This window comes from Apodemus sylvaticus, chromosome 2 (assembly GCF_947179515.1).
Source record: "Apodemus sylvaticus chromosome 2, mApoSyl1.1, whole genome shotgun sequence".
NCBI classification, from domain to species: domain Eukaryota; kingdom Metazoa; phylum Chordata; class Mammalia; order Rodentia; family Muridae; genus Apodemus; species Apodemus sylvaticus.
In genome coordinates, this window is record NC_067473.1 from 6,101,253 (window position 1) to 6,111,639 (window position 10,387).

The 10,387-nt window shown below is 42.7% G+C and overlaps 2 pseudogenes; both read right to left on the reverse strand.

The window, feature by feature from the left end:
* Positions 1–1,525: 1,525 nt before the first annotated feature.
* Positions 1,526–4,351, reverse strand: LOC127678241 (pre-mRNA-splicing factor CWC22 homolog; annotated as a pseudogene).
* Positions 4,352–6,482: 2,131 nt separating this feature from the next.
* On the reverse strand, positions 6,483–9,312 carry LOC127678240 (pre-mRNA-splicing factor CWC22 homolog; annotated as a pseudogene).
* Between the last annotated feature and the right edge of the window lie 1,075 nt (positions 9,313–10,387).

Genomic DNA, 10,387 nt, shown 5'->3' on the forward strand with positions numbered 1-10,387 from the left:
TACCTCTTTCTTCCTACTTCATTTTCCTATCATTCATATACATTTTTTTTTTTACTCAGGAGAGTGGCCTAAAAATTTAAAACCGATCTAATCATATATTTAACCTGGATGAATCCTGGGATTTAGTTTTCAACTCCTATGAGACTTTGACCTAAGATAATGATTGAAAATTGAAGCCATTACTCGATGTACTCTTAAGTTATTGGTATTGCCCTGACACTGGAGAGGGGAGAAAACCCTCTGAAAAGTCGATTCATCCTCAAAACCATTAAGTACACAGAAACTGTGCTTTACAAAAATCACTTTCAATCTCAATTCTTGTATACAGTAAGTGATAAGTATCCATGTTGCAAATTCTACCATAGAGTAAATTGATGTAATTGAGCCAGATAAAATATTGCACAAATACTTCAAGTTTACCAACATTTACATAATATTTTTCATATCTTTAAATTTGTGAAAAAGGCAATCAGTTTGCCACAAACAAACATTAATTTTCAAATAAAAGACAGAAAGAAAGAAAAGGAGAGACAGAAAGAAAGAAACAAAGAAAGAAACAAAGAGAGAAAAGAAATGAAAAGAAAAGGAGTGTGTCACTACATTTAAAAAAAAATGTTAGCTGGGCAGTGGTGGCTCACACCTGTAATCCCAGCACACTGGGAGGCAGAGACAGGTGAATTTCTGAGTTCGAGGCCAGCCTCGTCTACAGAGTGAGTTTCCAGGACAGCCAGGGCTATGCAGAGAAATCCTGTCTCAAAAAAACCAAATTAAAAAAAAAACAACAAAATTTATGTAGCTCTCCCTAAAGGAAAGATACTGTGGCAGACCCTGGATTTTTAAATAATCTCTGGACTATAAAAAGAATTATTTCTCCTGGGTACTAGGACACATTGTGATAACTCTATCACTGTGTTGATTGAGCAAACCTGGGCTTCGAAACACAAAGAAGCATTTCCTGTTCACCTTTTCATGTCGATTCATACAAGTCTTTCTACAGCAGTTGTAATTGATTTAAGGATTCTTATGGTTGATTCATAGGAAGAATCTTATATCTGTAATTTCGGGAGGATGTATACAATGTTGTATTATTCCTATTTAAAGGTTCATTCAAACAGAAGCTATAGATCCTAACAGTCTAGCCAGGACTACTTTTATCCTGGTGTTTTTCTTCTAGCCACAGGATTATATCTTTTATGAACATAGGAATTAATATATTTAAAAATGTTAAAACGGTAGTGGGGGGTTTTTTGAGTTTTTAATTGGTTTTGTCTGTTGTTTCGATTTTGGGGTTGTTTTAACAACATTTGTTCCTTTTATTCACAAGACATAAGACTTAGCCCTCTTTTGATTCTATTTACGTTATGATTTTACACAAAGAACCTTTATCAATTATAAAACATGTCAAAAGGAAAGCTCCTTAAAATTTACAAACAGGTACTTTATTGAAGAGTTCTCTATACAATCCATCAATGTAAAAAAGACATGGGATTGCATGTAAGGCATGCATGTGCAGTTGTCATTAAAATCATTTATATTTTGTAGGAGATTCTCCTCTCTTGCGGTGCTGACATCTCTTTGAGCCTCTGGAATGTCCATGGTATCTGGAGGTTTGTCCCAGCATCTCTCGGCAGCGTTCTGACACCTGTCCTCATCTCCTTTGTGACCACAATGCTTTCGACTGCTCTCCCCTGAGGTGGTGCAGTGATCCTTCTTCTGACTTTAACTCTGTCCCGAGTTCAGGTTCTTTGCTTCTCATGTTCCGAGAAAGAATCTCTTCCCTCTTGTGGCTTCTTCTTTGGCTCCCCATGCCCGTCTCTGCAGGAGCCTTGTTCTCAGCCATTGCCAACTCTGCTGTATCTATTCTCGTGGCTTCTGTCCTCCATGCGCATTGCTGGGGTATCTTGCCGGGGGATTCTGTGTCTCGTGAGATCTGAGCTCTGTGTCTTTCAGACCTTGCTGTCTCAGTCCTCCTTTCCTGGTGCCTTTGGTCCTCCCTGCCTCCTTCTAACCTCCTGCTCCGTGCCTGGTGGCCCCTGGCTAACTTATCTACTTCTTTGCCTCTGGCCTTCCCTGTCTCTTCTTTCTTGTACCTTTAGCTGGAGCAGAGCTCTGACTGCTGGGGTCATGGGGAATCACTTTCTTCAATGGAGAACTCTGAGCTGCAGCTCTCGCTACTGCCAGAATCTGAGTCAGAGGAATCTGATGGTGAGGAGGAAGACTCTGAAGATGAGGATCTCAGGACTGATTTGTTTGTTTGTTTGTTTGTTTGTTTCATTTTTGTTTTTTGTTTTTGTTTTTGTTTTGATTTGTTTTTTGCTCAGTTTCTGGTTCCTGGGTTACAATAAATGACCTTGGGCTTGTTTTTCAGATGTTTTCGAAGCTCATCAGTCAAACCTCCCAGGCCTATGGATGTGAAGAAGTTAATGGCAAACCGGCTATTGCGTGGGTCGTCTCGGGGTAACAGTCCTTCAAGGAATGGCTCAAGAGTTTCATCCTTTAACCTTGCATTCAGCTTAGGAAGGCCCATGTATTCACACAGTTCCTGGAAGAAGATCTTGACAAAAATCCTACTAGACGATGTCGTGGTCTCCTCACTCAGCTTTATACATTCCAGAACACTCCAGGGAAGTGAATCTGTGTATAATAGGTGAGCAAACATCTTAGCAACATTCCTCAATCTGTTCATCTCTAAGCGATGGATGGTGTGGTACTGTTCCTTGAAAAGACTTTCAAATGATTCCATGTATTTCCTTTTCAGTGTACAAAACCGTCCAGCCAACAAGCCAAAAAATTTTTCATACGTCCTTTGTTGGGCACAGCAATCAAGTACCATGTTGCAGAGTTCTTTTGTTTGGCTCTCAGCACACTCCATCTTCAGCAACTTGTGTGCACATTCTTCAAAATCTAAACTTGACTGGATGGCAAGATAGATTGTCCGGCGAAATGAGACTAGGTTGATTTCAGTTTGGTCATGAATAGTTACTTTTCGCCCTCCTTCCTCTTCTTCTCCTTCTTCTTCTTCTTCCCCTCCCTCCTCCTCCTCCCCTTCCTCCTCCTCCTCCTCCTCCTCCTCCTCAGCTTCACTCGTTCCAGCTTCTTGGTCTGTGTTTGAATCACTGTCGCCTTCATCAAGGATTTCTTTTTTAATAGCCTTGTACTTCTCTTCATTCTCCATAAAATGAGGATCCATCTTGAAAACATTAAGAACATCTTCTGGACTGTAGTCATCCTCCAGGGGGAGCATATGTGTCAACTGATCGTCCTCTTCCACTAAATCGAGTCCTTCCAGAATAACAGGGTGGCCCTCGAATCCATCCTTCCGTACAGCAAACATCACTTCAATCATGTACTGAACCCTTTTGTCCATCTCAGACTCGTGTAGAATGGTTCGCAGGCATTCAAAGATTGCATTGATCCCCCTTGGTGACACTTGGGTTAATTTGAGACCACACTCCTTGAGGCAGCCGATAGCCACTTCAACACTGTCATCCGTTGGTCTCTCTAGGAGCAAAGTGAGCATCTCCAGGCCCAGAACCTCATGAGCCACATTTTGGTTAATAAGATGTGCCACAAACTTTGAAGCAGTCAGGCAGAGTTGCTTATCATTCCTTCGATAGCCTTTCCGGAAGTTAAGAATTAGTCTCTTGAGCGTCAGTTCTCCAATCTGTGGGAATTTTGAGTTGATTATTGCCACCAGCGCTGCATAGACGTGAGTGAAGATTGGAGAAGCCCTCTGTGCTTGCAGAACAGATCTGCACAGCAATCCTCTCCCTCTGACTATGTTCTCTTGAAGGAGCGCTTGGACAATGATACTTACATTGGAGATGTTGACCTTGTTGAGGAGACCGTTGATTGATTTCTTCAGAGCCTCCCAACTCATCCTCTGATATGCTAAGCTGCTTTTATCTGTAATCTGTTCCTGCATCCTCCTGAGCTTTGCGGGAGGAATATATGCTCCCCCGGGGTGGGTGAGCAGCGGGTCCAGCTCATCCCTCTTCGTTTTCTTCGCTGGAGGTTCTTCCTGAGTAGAATACTGGGTCACTCCTCGGCCTGGGCTTCTTCTTTCAGGAGATGGGGATTTCCGGGACCGTTTCCGATGACCTGCATCTCTCTCTCTTTCTCTGCGTTTTTCTAGGTCCGGACTTGGTGATTCCGTGCTGTCATCATAAGGGCATCCGGTTCTAGAACGCTCATAGTCGGCCTGGCTGGAATCAGAGTAGTCTCTAGCCCGGGGAGCACATTCTCGTTCTGCATATCTGTCTTCTGGGGTGGAGCTCCGGTTGTAGGAATTGTGCCCCTCCCTTCCGGCGCCACCAGAGGACTGTTTCCTGTGTGCTGTGCTAGTTTGCATCTTCTGCTGTCAGCTGATCCAATAAACCAGATGGCTCAGGTTCATTCAAGTGACAAGTACTCAGTGGTCTGAGTTACAGAACCAATCCCAGTAACCGACTTGTGTATTAGTTAGGTCTCTAGAGAGGCAGAACTTGTGGATCCTCCCTAAAGAGTAAGGGAATTTGTTATGATGACTTACAGTCTGTAGTCCAAGTCCACAACAACGGTCAGCTGTGAATGGGAAGTCGCAGTATCTAGTAGTTGCTCCGTCTCAGCTGGTCTTCTGTCAGAGTAGATTGCAACATGTGTGCTGGCAGGCGAAGAAGAGTGACTCTTCCTTCTTCCTGGGAGGGTCCTTATGTAGTCCTGCAGCAGAAGGGCGTGGCCTGATTAAAGGTGTGTACCACCAGGCCTGGATCTGGGGCTTGTTTTGTCCCAGGCTGACCTCGAACTCAGAGGTGTCCTTGCCCTCTTCTCGTGGGATTCAAGTCATGCACTCCCTTGCCTGGGCCTACGTTTTCCATAGTCACTCTCTCAATTTTATCTACACATAGAGAAGTATGTGTTTCTCAGCATTACTAAGTAGCTAACACTCGGTTCGTTTTATTTTTGTAGCTTTTACCTCTTTCTTCCTACTTCATTTTCCTATCATTCATATACATTTTTTTTTACTCAGGAGAGTGGCCTAAAAATTTAAAACCGATCTAATCATATATTTAACCTGGATGAATCCTGGGATTTAGTTTTCAACTCCTGTGAGACTTTGACCTAAGATAATGATTGAAAATTGAAGCCATTACTCGATGTACTCTTAAGTTATTGGTATTGCCCTGACACTGGAGAGGGGAGAAAACCCTCTGAAAAGTCGATTCATCCTCAAAACCATTAAGTACACAGAAACTGTGCTTTACAAAAATCACTTTCAATCTCAATTCTTGTATACAGTAAGTGATAAGTATCCATGTTGCAAATTCTACCATAGAGTAAATTGATATAATTGAGCCAGATAAAATATTGCACAAATACTTCAAGTTTACCAACATTTACATAATATTTTTCATATCTTTAAATTTGTGAAAAAGGCAATCAGTTTGCCACAAACAAACATTAATTTTCAAATAAAAGACAGAAAGAAAGAAAAGGAGAGACAGAAAGAAAGAAACAAAGAAACAAAGAAAGAAACAAAGAAAGAAAAGAAATGAAAAGAAAAGGAGTGTGTCACTACATTTAAAAAAAATGTTAGCTGGGCAGTGGTGGCTCACACCTGTAATCCCAGCACACTGGGAGGCAGAGACAGGTGAATTTCTGAGTTCGAGGCCAGCCTCGTCTACAGAGTGAGTTTCCAGGACAGCCAGGGCTATGCAGAGAAATCCTGTCTCAAAAAAACCAAATTAAAAAAAAAAACAACAAAATTTATGTAGCTCTCCCTAAAGGAAAGATACTGTGGCAGACCCTGGATTTTTAAATAATCTCTGGACTATAAAAAGAATTATTTCTCCTGGGTACTAGGACACATTGTGATAACTCTATCACTGTGTTGATTGAGCAAACCTGGGCTTCGAAACACAAAGAAGCATTTCCTGTTCACCTTTTCATGTCGATTCATACAAGTCTTTCTACAGCAGTTGTAATTGATTTAAGGATTCTTATGGTTGATTCATACGAAGAATCTTATATCTGTAATTTCGGGAGGATGTATACAATGTTGTATTATTCCTATTTAAAGGTTCATTCAAACAGAAGCTATAGATCCTAACAGTCTAGCCAGGACTACTTTTATCCTGGTGTTTTTCTTCTAGCCACAGGATTATATCTTTTATGAACATAGGAATTAAAATATTTAAAAATGTTAAAACAGTAGTGGGGTTTTTTTTGAGGTTTTAATTGGTTTTGTCTGTTGTTTCGATTTTGTGGTTGTTTTAACAACATTTGTTCCTTTTATTCACAAGACATAAGACTTAGCCCTCTTTTGATTCTATTTACGTTATGATTTTACACAAAGAACCTTTATCAATTATAAAACATGTCAAAAGGAAAGCTCCTTAAAATTTACAAACAGGTACTTTATTGAAGAGTTCTCTATACAATCCATCAATGTAAAAAAGACATGGGATTGCATGTAAGGCATGCATGTGCAGTTGTCATTAAAATCATTTATATTTTGTTGGAGATTCTCCTCTCTTGCGGTGCTGACATCTCTTTGAGCCTCTGGAATGTCCATGGTATCTGGAGGTTTGTCCCAGCATCTCTCGGCAGCGTTCTGACACCTGTCCTCATCTCCTTTGTGACCACAATGCTTTCGACTGCTCTCCCCTGAGGTGGTGCAGTGATCCTTCTTCTGACTTTAACTCTGTCCCGAGTTCAGGTTCTTTGCTTCTCATGTTCCGAGAAAGAATCTCTTCCCTCTTGTGGCTTCTTCTTTGGCTCCCCATGCCCGTCTCTGCAGGAGCCTTGTTCTCAGCCATTGCCAACTCTGCTGTATCTATTCTCGTGGCTTCTGTCCTCCATGCGCATTGCTGGGGTATCTTGCCGGGGGATTCTGTGTCTCGTGAGATCTGAGCTCTGTGTCTTTCAGACCTTGCTGTCTCAGTCCTCCTTTCCTGGTGCCTTTGGTCCTCCCTGCCTCCTTCTAACCTCCTGCTCCGTGCCTGGTGTCCCCTGGCTAACTTATCTACTTCTTTGCCTCTGGCCTTCCCTGTCTCTTCTTTCTTGTACCTTTAGCTGGAGCAGAGCTCTGACTGCTGGGGTCATGGGGAATCACTTTCTTCAATGGAGAACTCTGAGCTGCAGCTCTCGCTACTGCCAGAATCTGAGTCAGAGGAATCTGATGGTGAGGAGGAAGACTCTGAAGATGAGGATCTCAGGACTGATTTGTTTGTTTGTTTGTTTGTTTGTTTGTTTCATTTTTGTTTTTTGTTTTTGTTTTTGTTTTGATTTGTTTTTTGCTCAGTTTCTGGTTCCTGGGTTACAATAAATGACCTTGGGCTTGTTTTTCAGATGTTTTCGAAGCTCATCAGTCAAACCTCCCAGGCCTATGGATGTGAAGAAGTTAATGGCAAACCGGCTATTGCGTGGGTCGTCTCGGGGTAACAGTCCTTCAAGGAATGGCTCAAGAGTTTCATCCTTTAACCTTGCATTCAGCTTAGGAAGGCCCATGTATTCACACAGTTCCTGGAAGAAGATCTTGACAAAAATCCTACTAGACGATGTCGTGGTCTCCTCACTCAGCTTTATACATTCCAGAACACTCCAGGGAAGTGAATCTGTGTATAATAGGTGAGCAAACATCTTAGCAACATTCCTCAATCTGTTCATCTCTAAGCGATGGATGGTGTGGTACTGTTCCTTGAAAAGACTTTCAAATGATTCCATGTATTTCCTTTTCAGTGTACAAAACCGTCCAGCCAACAAGCCAAAAAATTTTTCATACGTCCTTTGTTGGGCACAGCAATCAAGTACCATGTTGCAGAGTTCTTTTGTTTGGCTCTCAGCACACTCCATCTTCAGCAACTTGTGTGCACATTCTTCAAAATCTAAACTTGACTGGATGGCAAGATAGATTGTCCGGCGAAATGAGACTAGGTTGATTTCAGTTTGGTCATGAATAGTTACTTTTCGCCCTCCTTCCTCTTCTTCTCCTTCTTCTTCTTCTTCCCCTCCCTCCTCCTCCTCCCCTTCCTCCTCCTCCTCCTCCTCCTCCTCCTCAGCTTCACTCGTTCCAGCTTCTTGGTCTGTGTTTGAATCACTGTCGCCTTCATCAAGGATTTCTTTTTTAATAGCCTTGTACTTCTCTTCATTCTCCATAAAATGAGGATCCATCTTGAAAACATTAAGAACATCTTCTGGACTGTAGTCATCCTCCAGGGGGAGCATATGTGTCAACTGATCGTCCTCTTCCACTAAATCGAGTCCTTCCAGAATAACAGGGTGGCCCTCGAATCCATCCTTCCGTACAGCAAACATCACTTCAATCATGTACTGAACCCTTTTGTCCATCTCAGACTCGTGTAGAATGGTTCGCAGGCATTCAAAGATTGCATTGATCCCCCTTGGTGACACTTGGGTTAATTTGAGACCACACTCCTTGAGGCAGCCGATAGCCACTTCAACACTGTCATCCGTTGGTCTCTCTAGGAGCAAAGTGAGCATCTCCAGGCCCAGAACCTCATGAGCCACATTTTGGTTAATAAGATGTGCCACAAACTTTGAAGCAGTCAGGCAGAGTTGCTTATCATTCCTTCGATAGCCTTTCCGGAAGTTAAGAATTAGTCTCTTGAGCGTCAGTTCTCCAATCTGTGGGAATTTTGAGTTGATTATTGCCACCAGCGCTGCATAGACGTGAGTGAAGATTGGAGAAGCCCTCTGTGCTTGCAGAACAGATCTGCACAGCAATCCTCTCCCTCTGACTATGTTCTCTTGAAGGAGCGCTTGGACAATGATACTTACATTGGAGATGTTGACCTTGTTGAGGAGACCGTTGATTGATTTCTTCAGAGCCTCCCAACTCATCCTCTGATATGCTAAGCTGCTTTTATCTGTAATCTGTTCCTGCAACCTCCTGAGCTTTGCGGGAGGAATATATGCTCCCCCGGGGTGGGTGAGCAGCGGGTCCAGCTCATCCCTCTTCGTTTTCTTCGCTGGAGGTTCTTCCTGAGTAGAATACTGGGTCACTCCTCGGCCTGGGCTTCTTCTTTCAGGAGATGGGGATTTCCGGGACCGTTTCCGATGACCTGCATCTCTCTCTCTTTCTCTGCGTTTTTCTAGGTCCGGACTTGGTGATTCCGTGCTGTCATCATAAGGGCATCCAGTTCTAGAACGCTCATAGTCGGCCTGGCTGTGATCAGAGTAGTCTCTAGCCCGGGGAGCACATTCTCGGTCTGCATATCTGTCTTCTGGGGTGGAGCTCCGGTTGTAGGAATTGTGCCCCTCCCTTCCGGCGCCACCAGAGGACTGTTTCCTGTGTGCCGTGCTAGTTTGCATCTTCTGCTGTCAGCTGATCCAATAAACCAGATGGCTCAGGTTCATTCAAGTGACAAGTACTCAGTGGTCTGAGTTACAGAACCAATCCCAGTAACCGACTTGTGTATTAGTTAGGTCTCTAGAGAGGCAGAACTTGTGGATCCTCCCTAAAGAGTAAGGGAATTTGTTATGATGACTTACAGTCTGTAGTCCAAGTCCACAACAACGGTCAGCTGTGAATGGGAAGTCGCAGTATCTAGTAGTTGCTCCGTCTCAGCTGGTCTTCTGTCAGAGTAGATTGCAACATGTGTGCTGGCAGGCGAAGAAGAGTGACTCTTCCTTCTTCCTGGGAGGGTCCTTATGTAGTCCTGCAGCAGAAGGGCGTGGCCTGATTAAAGGTGTGTACCACCAGGCCTGGATCTGGGGCTTGTTTTGTCCCAGGCTGACCTCGAACTCAGAGGTGTCCTTGCCCTCTTCTCGTGGGATTCAAGTCATGCACTCCCTTGCCTGGGCCTACGTTTTCCATAGTCACTCTCTCAATTTTATCTACACATAGAGAAGTATGTGTTTCTCAGCATTACTAAGTAGCTAACACTCGGTTCGTTTTATTTTTGTAGCTTTTACCTCTTTCTTCCTACTTCATTTTCCTATCATTCATATACATTTTTTTTTACTCAGGAGAGTGGCCTAAAAATTTAAAACCGATCTAATCATATATTTAACCTGGATGAATCCTGGGATTTAGTTTTCAACTCCTATGAGACTTTGACCTAAGATAATGATTGAAAATTGAAGCCATTACTCGATGTACTCTTAAGTTATTGGCATTGCCCTGACACTGGAGAGGGGAGAAAACCCTCTGAAAAGTCGATTCATCCTCAAAACAATTAAGTACACAGAAACTGTGCTTTACAAAAATCACTTTCAATCTCAATTCTTGTATACAGTAAGTGATAAGTATCCATGTTGCAAATTCTACCATAGAGTAAATTGATGTAATTGAGCCAGATAAAATATTGCACAAATACTTCAAGTTTACCAACATTTACATAATATTTTTCATATCTTTAAATTTGTGAAAAAGGCAATCAGTTTG